Here is a 12,736-nt window from a genome sequence, read left to right on the forward strand (position 1 = left end):
CCACATGTGCCTGTCTCATTGAAACACGCTCACCATGTGTGTTGGCCTATCGCCATGCCACTCTCGCCTACTTTTTAGGGTTGCTGATTGCTGATATGTTAACTAGATGTCGTAATCTCATTCCATCTTGATAAGTCATGTTTGGGTGAGTGCTTTCCCCATGGCTCACATCATATGTAACTCAGGTCTCCTCAGAATTAATGTTAACTTTGCCTGCGCACAAGGACTGCAGGTTCACAACAAAGTGTTCTGCCAGTGTAGATTCATGCAGGAGTAGTGCTTCATGCAGCATGAATTTTAAAGAAGAAGGGCACAAGCTGCTTGGAAGCTCTCCTATAGAAAAACAAAAGATCAAGGGAAGTAATAGTGCCACTGTATTCTGCTCTGGTCAGACCTCACCTGGAGTACTGTGTCCAGTTCTGGGCACCACAGTTCAAGAAGGACACTGACAAACTGGAATGTGTCCAGAGGAGGGCAACCAAAATGGTCAAAGGCCTGGAAACGATGCCTTATGAGGAACGGCTAAGGGAGCTGGGCATGTTTAGCCTGGAGAAGAGGAGGTTAAGGGGTGATATGATAGCCATGTTCAAATATACAAAAGGATGTCATATAGAGGAGGGAGAAAGGTTGTTTTCTGCTGCTCCAGAGAAGCGGACATGGAGCAATGGATTCAAACTACAAGAAAGAAGATTCCACCTAAACATTAGGAAGAACTTCCTGACAGTAAGAGCTGTTCGACAGTGGAATTTGCTGCCAAGGAGTGTGGTGGAGTCTCCTACTTTAGAGGTCTTTAAGCAGAGGCTTGACAACCATATGTCAGGAGTGCTCTGATGGTGTTTCCTGCTTGGCAGGGGGTTGGACTCGATGGCCCTTGTGGTCTCTTCCAACTCTATGATTCTATGATTCTATGATTCTAAAAACACCACTGACATTAATGGGAACTGTAGCAGGACACAGCTCAGTGGGATTTACTTCAGTGGGGCTTAGGCAGGAAAACCTGCCAGGAGGGTATGGGACTGGCAGAAATGACTGGCAGAATCCGTGACCAGGGAGAAGAGTCGGCAGAAGAAGATTGGAAAAAAATTAAGGACTATTTACAAAAATACTGTAAAATTAAGGAATGTTGAATGATGTTGGATTGAAATTAAGTGGTTTCTACTGTAATGGTACAAAGGAATATGATAAAATGGTTTTCTTTTTATAAGTAAGAATTTAAGGTTATAATAACCTAAGATGCTGGAGAGAAAATAAGGTGTTTTCTTGTTTTTCTTTTTTTAAAGCTGTAATGCTTTGAGATATGGATTTGCTGCACAAATAATTTGAACTGGATATGCAAGAAGGGGGTCAGGGAAATATGTTATGAGAAAATAAGTTGTGAAATTTATGCGTTTTTAACTTTTTTATGTTTGCTTTTTTTCTTTTTGTTTGCAAAAAATTGGAAACTTTAATAAATATCTTTAAAAAAGAAAAGAAAAGAAGGAGAGAAAAAAAAAGAAAACCTGCCAGGAGGTTATGGCCCTAAGTCAACATGGAATAATTATGTAGGTTTCTCTGTAAAAATATGTGTGTCAACTTAATCAGAACTGCTTGACGACAAACCCTTGACTATTTTATGATTCCTTCAAGTATCTCCGCATACAAAATCCACTGCTTATTGTACCCTGTGGTATAACTTGCGGTACATTAAGGGATGGATCAAAAGAAATAGATCCTATAAATCACAAGGGTGCCCTTCTCCTGCTATGAACTGGCCCTAAGTTCAGATCATGGACCAAATGTCTGATGAGCTTTATAGCTAGTGATAGCAGATGCATTCCCTGTGACTTCCAATGAAACTAAAACCAGCCGCAAATCTTGATCTCTCGTTTTGGATGTGTCGTCTCTTGCTGCTGCAAGTTCACTAGACTCACACCATGAAGGACGAATGGAACAGGATGGAACATTCCAAGAATTTTGCACTAAAATTTTCATGTAAAGGCACATTCGGAGCTGTAGGGAAACCTTTTCAGAGTGTCCAAGTTGTACTTTTAATAAAAACAAACTGGAATCTAAATTGCACAGGCCAGTAGTTTTCCTTTCGATGTTCCCATTCTGTGGTATAGCTCCACGATCATGGCAGAAATCCAGTTCTCATTATGAACTGGTAAATCCCTTCATCCTGAAGCAGGAAAGGGAAGTCAGAATTAAAGAGGGGTAGCTAAATTAGTAGCTTGCAACAAAAACTCTTGGGACACTCTCAACAAAAGACTATCGGATCTATTGTGACAAGGGACTACATCCAACAGATTAAAATATTATCTATTACGCGGGTGGCGCTGTGGGTTAAACCACAGAGCCTAGAACTTGCTGATCAGAAGGTCGGCGGTTCGAATCCCCGTGACGGGGTGAACTCCCGTTCCTCGGTCCGTGCTCCTGCCAACCTAACAGTTTGAAAGCACATCAAAGTGCAAGTAGATAAATAGGTACCACTCCAGCGGGAAGGTAAACGGCGTTTCCATGTGCTGCTCTGGTTCGCCAGAAGCGGCTTTGTCATGCTGGCCACATGACCCGGAAGCTGTACACGGCTCCCTCGGCCAATAAAGAGAGATGAGCGCTGCAACCCCAGCGTTGGTCACGACTGGACCTACAGGGATGCCCACGACTGAGGAGAGGTGATGGCTTAAGCAAGGGGAGGTCAATATTTCCTGTTTTCTAGGGAAGGCAAGGCAAAAGGCAAACCAAGGATCAGTACCTTGAAATGAGATCCAGCTGTGGGTGCAATATTGCAGAAAAGTGATTCTGCAGATGAGGACAAACATCAGGAAGGTCCTCAAGGGCTTTTGCAGGCTTTTTCAATGGTTTTCCCAACAGACATGATTTTCCTTAAATGCATGGTGCCTTAGAATGTAACTAGGGGTGTAAATATGTACATTTTTTTATTGCAAAGGGTGTTTAAGGAGATAACAGAAATCACTGGGTCAAAGCTGACCAAAAGCCCAGAGGTAGCAATATTATCAACTTCCGATGGGGCGGAAGATTCTCAGGCTATGAAGGACTTGCTCACAAATTTATCGACAGCCGCACAAGTCATTATAGCTAGAATGTGGAAGGGGCAAGCAGAATATAAAATGGGGGAATGGTACAAAGAGATTTGGGATATAACTATTAATGATAAAATAACATGTGCCATTAAGGTAAGATGGGGAATATGTAGGAGAAATGATTTTGAAGAGATACGGAGGGCCTTTGTAGAATTTGTATTGTCAAAATGAAAAGGGGTTAAACCAGTGCAAGAGGTGTTAAAATTTTGGGGGGTTGAATAGTTACAATGCCATGGTCTCGGTAGTGGGCTGCACATTTTTATGCTTATTTATGTATGATTAATTATTAATTAAATAAAATAATTTATTTTTTAAAAAAGAAAATAATGTAACTCTCGTGTAAATGCCTGCATTGACTCCTGGCAGAGTCAGACCAAGGATGTTTTGCTGCCTGTGAGCATGCTCATTTGTTTCTAAAGATGCTTTTATTCATCTTGGGTTTTCCCCAAGTCTGCTAAAACAGGTAGTGAACATTTTAGGCATGTCCAAATGACATGTGATTGCTGACGCATGGGTCCTTTTGGACCTGGAAGAGGGCAGAACAGCGGTGGGACAGGCTGATGCATGCTCTGCCAACATGCAACCCTCACATGAAATGGTCACCACCTGTATCACCTCTTGTTCTTGGATGATGATGCTATAGCTACATAAAGATCAGCATATGGAGAACTCTGATTGCAAATAGTATACAGTGGTACCTCCGGTTACATACGCTTCAGGTTACAGACTCTGCTAACCCAGAAATAGTACCTCGGGTTAAGAACTTTGCTTCAGGATGAGAACAGAAATCGTGCTCCGGCGGTGTAGTGGCAGCTAGAGGCCCCATTACTTAAAGTAGTGCTTCAGGTTAAGAACAGTTTCAGGTTAAAAACGGACCTCCAGCACAAATTAAGTTCTTAACCCGAGGTACCACTGTACAGTGGTGCCCCGCAAGACGAATGCCTCGCAAGACGGAAAACCCGCTAGACGAAAGGGTTTTCTGTTTTGGAGGTGCTTTGCAAAACGAATTTCCTATGGGCTTGCTTCGCAAGACGAAAATGTCTTGCGAGTTCCTGCGGGGTTCCCCCCCTTTCCCCAAGCCGCTAAGCCGCTTATCAGCTGATCCTAAGCCGCTAAGCCGCTTAACAGCTGATCCGCTAAGCCGCTTATCAGCTGATCCGCTAAGCCGCGTATCAGCTGATCCGCTAAGCCACTAAGCCTCTTATCAGCTGATCCGCTAAGCCCGCTAAGCCACTAATAGCGCTAATCCGCTAAGCCGCTAATGGGCTTGCTTCGCAAGACGAAAAAACCGCAAGACGAAGAGGCTCGCGAAACAGATTCTTTTCGTCTTGCGAGGCACCACTGTACATGCTATAGTCATCACCTTTCTAACCAATTGTCTTTGTAAAAGTCCACAACTACTGAAGGGATGCGTCAACACACAAAGATTTAAACATAACCGTTACTGTTTATGTTAATGAAGATAGCTATTCAAAAATGTGTATATTGAAGGGGATGTTTTTATTTTGGCAACAAGGCTCTATGCAAATGCATGACCTTTATGCATCCCAGGGAAAATAACTTTTCAGTGTTGGGACAACATGCAAGTCTTTGACCTACGGTAGCTAATTTTGCATTTCTGCATAGGAAGTTACCTTTCGAGTGCTGTTTGAAATACCCTTCATTTACAGAGAGTTTGAAAAAGAGTTTCAGTCTCCCTCATTGCACCATGCCAAATCTCCCATACATCTAAGAAATAGTGAGATCAAACATAACCAGAATGCTGGATTTTTTTACGATTGGATAAAGTAAGCAAACAGATGCCTGTTCATAGCAGAACTGCATTCCTTCTGTGCATGGGCTGAAGCAAACCAGCAAACATAATAAATGAAGGGCTTGCATCTTTTCCTATGTGCTGCTGTTCTTTATGACTACAGAAAAAAGTTAATGATTCACTTAAACATATATTATGGATAAAACACTTTGGCCTACTTGTTGGATCCCAAGCTAACGAACACTATTAACGAGGTTCACAGTCTTCTCTCAGGGAACAAAACCAAAGGGCTACATATGCCTCAGGGCCTTTCACTCACAGTTCTTATTATTTGCAAAGTATTTCCTACAGTGATTGGACCTGTGGAATCATTTTTAGTTTGGCATTTTCTTTGGCTTTTTAGAGTGCTCAGATGCAAAGAGGGAACGGGGTTCTTTCGCCTCTAATAGTTGAGTAGAGGAGAGAATTTCAACAGGCATTTGCATGACGTGGAACACCTGAAATTTTTCCCTCCTCTGTGCAACTGTTCCAGCTGACCTTCCTACTTTTTATAGATATTTATGTGTTTTTTAAAAAAAAAATATTAAAGATTTTCTTGTTTTACAGAAGTATGTGTGATGTCTCTCGTATTTTTTCCATGTAACATTTTTACAAATCCGTTTCATTTGTTGAGACATTAGGGGGAGAGAAAAAAGGGGGTGGAGAGGGGGGTGAGATGGGTGGGGGTGGGGCCGGGTGGCGATGTTTCTATTATGCTTAATGTATGTAGGGTTTGGTGTCAGCGTTGCTTGTGCTGTTCACTTGTGTTCCTTTGGTGGTGAGAGAGGTTGGGGTTGGCCTAGGGTGTGGCTGTTGGTTTGTGATTGGCTGTGATGATCTTTGTTTTCGTGTGTGAGCGGGGTGGGTGGGTGTTTTGGATCAGGTTAGCCATATTGATTTGTATGCTGTTGGTGGATTATTGTCATTGTCTTGTTGGGCTGTGTATGTGGTAAAGGGGAGCCATACCGGGGTGAAGGCGTCTTCTTCTGTTTGTCCCCGTGTCAGTTTCAGTTTATTGGTTAATTTTTCTAGTAGGGCTGTTTCCCATACTATTTGGTCCATGCTTACTCCTGACAGGTCTCTCCAGTGTCTGGTTATGGTGTTTCTGGCTGCTGAAAGTAGGTGGGTTATGAGTTCTTTGTGGTGTAAATGGGCATTGTTGTCTTGGAAGATGTTTAGTAGGGCCAGACATCACAGCCCTCTCATCACGCTACAAACAAACAGGATCTAAAAAATTCCTCAAACTTATAGAAGAAAAAAGGAGAGAACTAGGCTCCCTGGAAATCAACAAAAGAATGATCAACATTCTATACTCTAAATGTTTCTATGAATATGGAGGGAAAAACTCCAGATTACTAGCAAATAGATGTAGGAAAAAAACACTCAAAACAAGAATACACTGCATAACCAAAAAAGATGGCAATATAGATATTTATGTCTTCTTCCCTCCTGAGAGCTGAATGAGCATTTTCTTGACATTTAACTGTGCAGGAAGACTGCTTTAGATTGGCCCAATTTGCCAACACGCAGAGCATGTGTGTTCATGAAGATAACTATTCAAAAACGTGCATATTGAAAAGGGATGTACCGGTATTTATTTTGACATCAAGGCTCTATCTATGACCTTTAGGCATTCTAGAGAATATAATTTCCCCTTGACTACTAATTTTAGTAGTCACCACCTCTCTCTTGGGAGCTTTGAGAAGCGCAGTTCTGTGAGGAGGCTAGGGATCTTGAATTGAGCATTGTCAGCAAGCTCTTCAAATTACAATACCCAGAATACAGCAGCCAAGTCATTTAAAATGGTACAAAGCCAATATTAGTTTCTTCTACAGGTATCTCGAAAGAGTAAACTCCCAACTTGCATTTTACTAAATTGTAAATGTAGGGATGAAGATACCCTCCAATATTTCTCAGATGAAAATAGAGATGTCTCCTCCAATATTTCTCCAATGAAAATAGGGATGTCCTAAGGAAAAGTGAGAGGGAAACGGGTGGCGCTGTGGGTTAAACCACCTAGGACTTGCCGATCGGAAGGTCGGCGGTTCGAATCCCCATGACGGAGTGAGCTCCCGTTGCTCGGTCCCTGCTCCTGCCAACCTAGCAGTTCGAAAGCATGTCAAAGTGCAAGTAGATAAATAGGTACCTCTCCGGAGGGAAGGTAAACGGTGTTTCCGTGCACTGCTCTGGTTTGCCAGAAGCGGCTTAGTCATGCTGGCCACATGACCTGGAAGCTGTACGCCAGCTCCCTCGGCCAAATAAAGCGAGATGAGCGCCGCAACCCCAAAGTCTGCCACGACTGGATCTAATGGTCAGGGCTCCCTTTACCTTTAAGGAAAAGCAGGACATTCCAAAATCAAATCAGAAACTGGAACAGCTTCTGTAAATCTGGGAAATAGGGACACTTGGAAGGTCTGCATTCCTAATCGAAAAAGGGACAAGAACTGGATCAGGAATTTAAGGAAGGATTGGGAATAAGCTCATAGTTCTCCTAATCAACTGCTTATGTGTCCAAAAGACACTTGCTCGCAATGAGACCATGTTCTATTTATTGAATTGTCACCTAAATAAAATATTTAAAGCTGCCTCAGAACAACAAAGCACATTTCATATGGTGTCTATTCAGTGGCGGTGGAATAAAAGGTGCTGCGGTTGAGATATGCTGTTTGAAACACAAATGCATTTGTTTGGTGTCTAGTACCATTTCCTGGAAAATATCCTGCCTGGGGACAATAGCTGATTCTTCCTCTATTACCGTTCCAGCCTATTTCTATGGTGGCAGGCAGCATGACCCTGGATGCAAAGAGGCAGAAAAAGATTAGAGTCACGCTCCGGATTATGTGGTTAATTGGACCTATTAGACCCTATTATCATCTCAGGGGATGGTAAACTGTTATCAAGAGATTTCAATTGTTTCTCCTTTTGAAAAAAAGGATCCATTCTTAAAGGCATTTGATGCGTTCATAATGCAGGACAGTATATCTGCTGTTCGTACCTCCCCACAGCTCTTTGTTTGGATTGCTCCCACTACTTTTCACTCATCGCAACAAAGCTGTGAGAGGTTAAGTTAAGCTAAGGAAGGTAATTCGCTTACAGTCAACTAGTGATTTTCATTGGTGAGTGGGGAAGCAAAGTTCCTAAGCTCCAAAGCCAGCTTTTCCCACCGCATCACAGTGACGAGATCTTCCCTCAATATTTTAAAATTCACCCTGAAACACAATTATATCCCTGGGCATGATGAAACTGAATAAACTAATTTATTTCAAATATACTTGAAATATACCTTTTATATTGTAAACCGCTCTGTGATCCTCCGACGGAGGGTGATATAAAAATTTAATAATTAATAAAATAATAAAAATGTATATAACCACTGTGATAGCTCCCTTTTTAGCCAATCTGACATGTGGATGATTCTGTTGGTAACACCGAGATTTATATCCACCTAGCAGTTGCTTTTAAAGGTTGCAACGTAAGGTTGCTCATCCGTTTTCTTACCAGCAATACAGAACTTAATTACATGATTTTCAGAACAGATAATGATAGTTTTTGAGTACAAATAATCCTTCTCTTTCCTCTTCCATTTCCGTTGATCTGTACTTTGTGGTTTCTAATGATATAAACAATGTTAGCTATTGGTACTGTTCCAGACTGGTTGGTATGCAGCGTGAGGCTATCAGAAAAATTGTCCCTTACAACTCTGTTTCACCTTCCCCACTGGTCAGTACTGCGTGCTACCAAGAGTTGCTAGACCTTTGGGGCTGACCTGAAGTCTCCAGGTTTCCCTGGCTGTCCCCAAGAGGCAGGAGGAGGTCCGGGGGGGGGGGGGCAAGACCACCTTGTTTAAAATATAAACAAATATGCGCATGCAACTGGCAAACTCCAGCCTGGCAGGAGCCAACTGCAAATTATTGCATAGACTCAGTGAGGAGTCTGTTGTCCTCTCCTCTCCCAATTAACCTTCCCCTCCAAGGCGCTATGGTGGGAGGGAGGGCAGAGGAAGAAAAAGAACTGGGATGGCCTCAAGAGAAGGAGGGAGTTATAAGTGCACATGTAGACCTGAAACAGGGCTGCAAAAGCGAGCAGAACACATGAGCGGGAACAGCAGAAGAGAGCCTTTTTTTTTGCCAAATAATCCCTTTGGATTAATGATTTGACAGGTATATAAACCACATGTCTGAAATAGTACAGGAGAGCAATCCTGAAGCCAATTTGACTTTCCCAAACCATGTTGACTCTCCCAAATTAACTGACCTCAAATATTTCTCTGCAGTGAGAAAGGTTAATGGGAAAGCCTCCCCATTGTCTTTTGCTTACAAATCGGGTCTTAAGGGCGTATTTGTGTATGAATAGGGTGAGCCTGTGACTTGGTTTCAGGAACTAAGCTATTAACCACCACAAAAGAATGGCCAGGCTGCCCAGGCAAAGCAATCAGTGACCATTGTCAGGTATCCTGGCAAAACAGGATTTCTGCTGTAGACCGCCTCCTCTGCTGTAGACTGCCTCCTTCTGTGATGCATGTATGATGTTTAGGGGTGGTGGTCTTGGACTACAGGGTGGGCAATTTCAAAAGTCTATATAAGGGCTTGCACACCATCGTTCGATGCTCTCCTCCCTCCCTGCGTGGGGTGAGTGAGGACCCTATTGCAACAGTTTAATAAAGATCAAGCTTACGAGTTGCTTTGCTTCTCAATATTCTCTGGTTGGACTCTGCTATTTTCTCCTACCAATAGGGAACCCACTTAAGGACTCTATAAGGGCTCTTGGATACCTCATAAGGGGAAAGGAGCAGTTTTTTTTCCTTATAATGGTTAGGAGAAAGAACAGGCAATTTACTACCCTTTCCCAAGTTGCTCAGGGCTTTGTAAACAAATACAATATATATGCAGAGTTGGCCTGCCCACAAGGCAGGGTGAAGCACACACTAGATTTGCAAGAGGCAGTGCCCCAGCCATCCCACCATTTCCACCACCAGCGAGAGGGAGGCATTCTGGTGTGCAGTATTGTCACTCAGCTTCTCCACCTCTAGGGGGAAAGCCAAGCAGTTTTGAGAAGCGCCCAGCTTCGGTCAAGTTCAGCGAGAGCTTGGGTGTTCCTGCAGTCCATGTTGATGATCAGCTCCCACCCACTCCCTGTCCTGAAGAGAAGCTGAGTGCCAACACTTTGAGGAGCACCCCAACTCCCGCTGAGTTTGGTGAGCGTGGGGGCATGATGGTGGGCAGTGACAGGGGGAGTATAAGGCAGCGATTTCCATTTCCACTCTGGTGGCAAAACGGGATGAGCCACCCATGTATATGTTGTTGTTGTTTAGTCGTTTAGTGGTGTCCGACTCTTTGTGACCCCATGGACCAGAACATGCCAGGCACTCCTGTCTTCCACTGCCTCCCGCAGTTTGGTCAAACTCATGCTGGTAGCTTCGAGAACACTGTCCAACCATCTCATCCTCTGTCGTCCCCTTCTCCTTGTGCCCTCCATCTTTCCCAACATCAGGGTCTTTTCCAGGGAGTCTTCTCTTCTCATGAGGTGGCCAAAGTATTGGAGCCTCAGCTTCAGGATCTGTCCTTCCAGTGAGCACTCAGGGCTGATTTCCTTCAGAATGGATAGGTTTGATCTTCTTGCAGTCCATGGGACTCTCAAGAGTCTCCTCCAGACCATAATTCAAAAGCATCAATTCTTCGGCGATCAGCCTTCTTTATGGTCCAGCTCTCACTTCCATACATCATAGGTAAAGGTAAAGGGACCCCTGACCATTAGGTCCAGTTGTGACCGACTCTGGGGTTGCAGCGCTCATCTCGCTTTATTGGCCGAGGGAGCCGGCGTACAGCTTCCGGGTCATGTGACCAGCATGACTAAGCCGCTTATGGCGAACCAGAGCAGTACACGGAAATGTTGTTTACCTTCCCGCTGGAGCGGGGCCTATTTATCTACTTGCACTTTTGACGTGCTTTCGAACTGCTAGGTTGGCAGCAGCAGGGACTGAGCAACAGAAGCTCACCCCGTCGCGGGGATTCAAACCGCCAACCTTCTGATCGGCAAGCGCTAGGCTCTGTGGTTTAACCCACAGTGCCACACGCGTCCCTACCCATGTATATACAGTAATGTAAATTTCACTACATTGGCTCCCAGTACGTTTCCGAGCACAATTCAAAGTGCTGGTGTTGACCTTTAAAGCCCTAAACGGCTTCGGCCCAGTATACCTGAAGGAGCGTCTCCACCCCCATCGTTCTGCCCGGACGCTGAGGTCCAGTGCCGAGGGCCTTCTGGCAGTTCCCTCACTGCGAGAAGCAAAGCTACAGGGAACCAGGCAGAGGGCCTTTTCGGTGGTGGCGCCCGCCCTGTGGAATGCCCTCCCATCGGATGTCAAGGTGATGGACAACTACCTGACATTCAGAAGACATCTTAAGGCAGTCCTGTTTAGGGAAGCTTTTAATGTATGATATTTTAGTGTTTTTTGGTTTCTGTGGAAGCCACCCAGAGTGGCTGGGGAAACCCAGCCAGATGGGCGGGGTACAAATAATAAATTATTATTATTATTATTATTATTATTATTATTATTATTATTAACCTGCAACCAATTAGCAGGGGTGGGGATCCTGAGGTCAAGGGGCTGAACCTGGCTCCAGCTCGATTACTGAGATTATCTGCAGGAGTGCCACTGGTTGTTCCCCAACTTGGTGAGGCTCATTTGACAAAAAACAAGAAATGGAGCCTTTGGCGACATTGGCCCAGTCCTGTGGAATACTGTGCCAATAGAGATTCAGCAGGTCTCTTCTATGCCAACTTTTAAATGCCTGCCAAAAGCCTTTTTCTATTCTGCCAGGCCTATGGAGGCAATCCTTCTACAACAGTTAACTGATGCCTATTTATAGCCTTTAATGGTTTTTATTGTACCGTTTTATATTTAATTGCTGTTAACCACGTTGCTATATTTCTTATGACATAGCGGCTTACGAATATGTTTATAAACAAATAAATAATATTATATGGCTGGACTCTGCAGGCTTTTCATGTGGCTCCAGTCTCCCCCAGCGAAGTAGTTTTATTTGTTTGTTGAGAGAAGGGGGAAGCACTAGAACAGAAACAGTTATCTAAATTGATGTTTCCTAGGTGAATATTATGCCTGCCTCTCCGGAAAAGTCTTGGGCTTCAAAAGAGGCTGTATGATATGAGATCTCCACCTGTGATTTCAATGGCTTCATCCCTGTCTAGCTAGGCATCACACTGGGCTGTCAAATGTGAGAGATGAACATGCCTACAGTGGCGTGCATTTGTCTTGAGTGAGATACGTCTTCTGCTCACCACCGCTACTTAGATCCCCCAAAGGACAAAACCGTGATTGTAGACATGCTCTTTTGCCAGCAACATATTTTGTTCTCCACCTCAACCCCTTCTTCTTCCTCTTCTTCTTCCTCACCAACCACATCAAAGCTACCTTAGCAGCTTTCCTAAAGCAAAGCCCTTTGAGGTCAATAGACGTAGGGACGCCATGGAATTAGTGTCCTGGTGGAATTTCGAAAATTGACTGGATCTTTGAAATTTCCCCCCCAAAAGCGCAACAAACTGAAGAACTTTCATCAATGACTTGAGAGTTTCTTAACGTTTCAGTGTGGAGTTTGAGGCGCAAGTGCAGCATGTCCTGGTTCACTGCTTGAGGTGAAATGGGATTTACAGTACTGCCCTGCCACCCACCCAAAAGTGTGAATTAGCTCTTAGTCATGTGAGTGGACATTATGATCTTGGAAGATGTTTAGTAGGGCCAGTTTTGGGGTGACTTCTAATACTTGCTTAGTTATTTTGCATCTTTCCCATACGGCTGTTGTCCAGAATAGTTGGAGCATAACAAATGAAACCCATCTGTAGAAAA

The sequence above is a fragment of the Podarcis vaucheri genome (assembly GCF_965113315.1).
Source record: "Podarcis vaucheri genome assembly, chromosome: 9".
In the NCBI taxonomy this organism is placed as follows: domain Eukaryota; kingdom Metazoa; phylum Chordata; class Lepidosauria; order Squamata; family Lacertidae; genus Podarcis; species Podarcis vaucheri.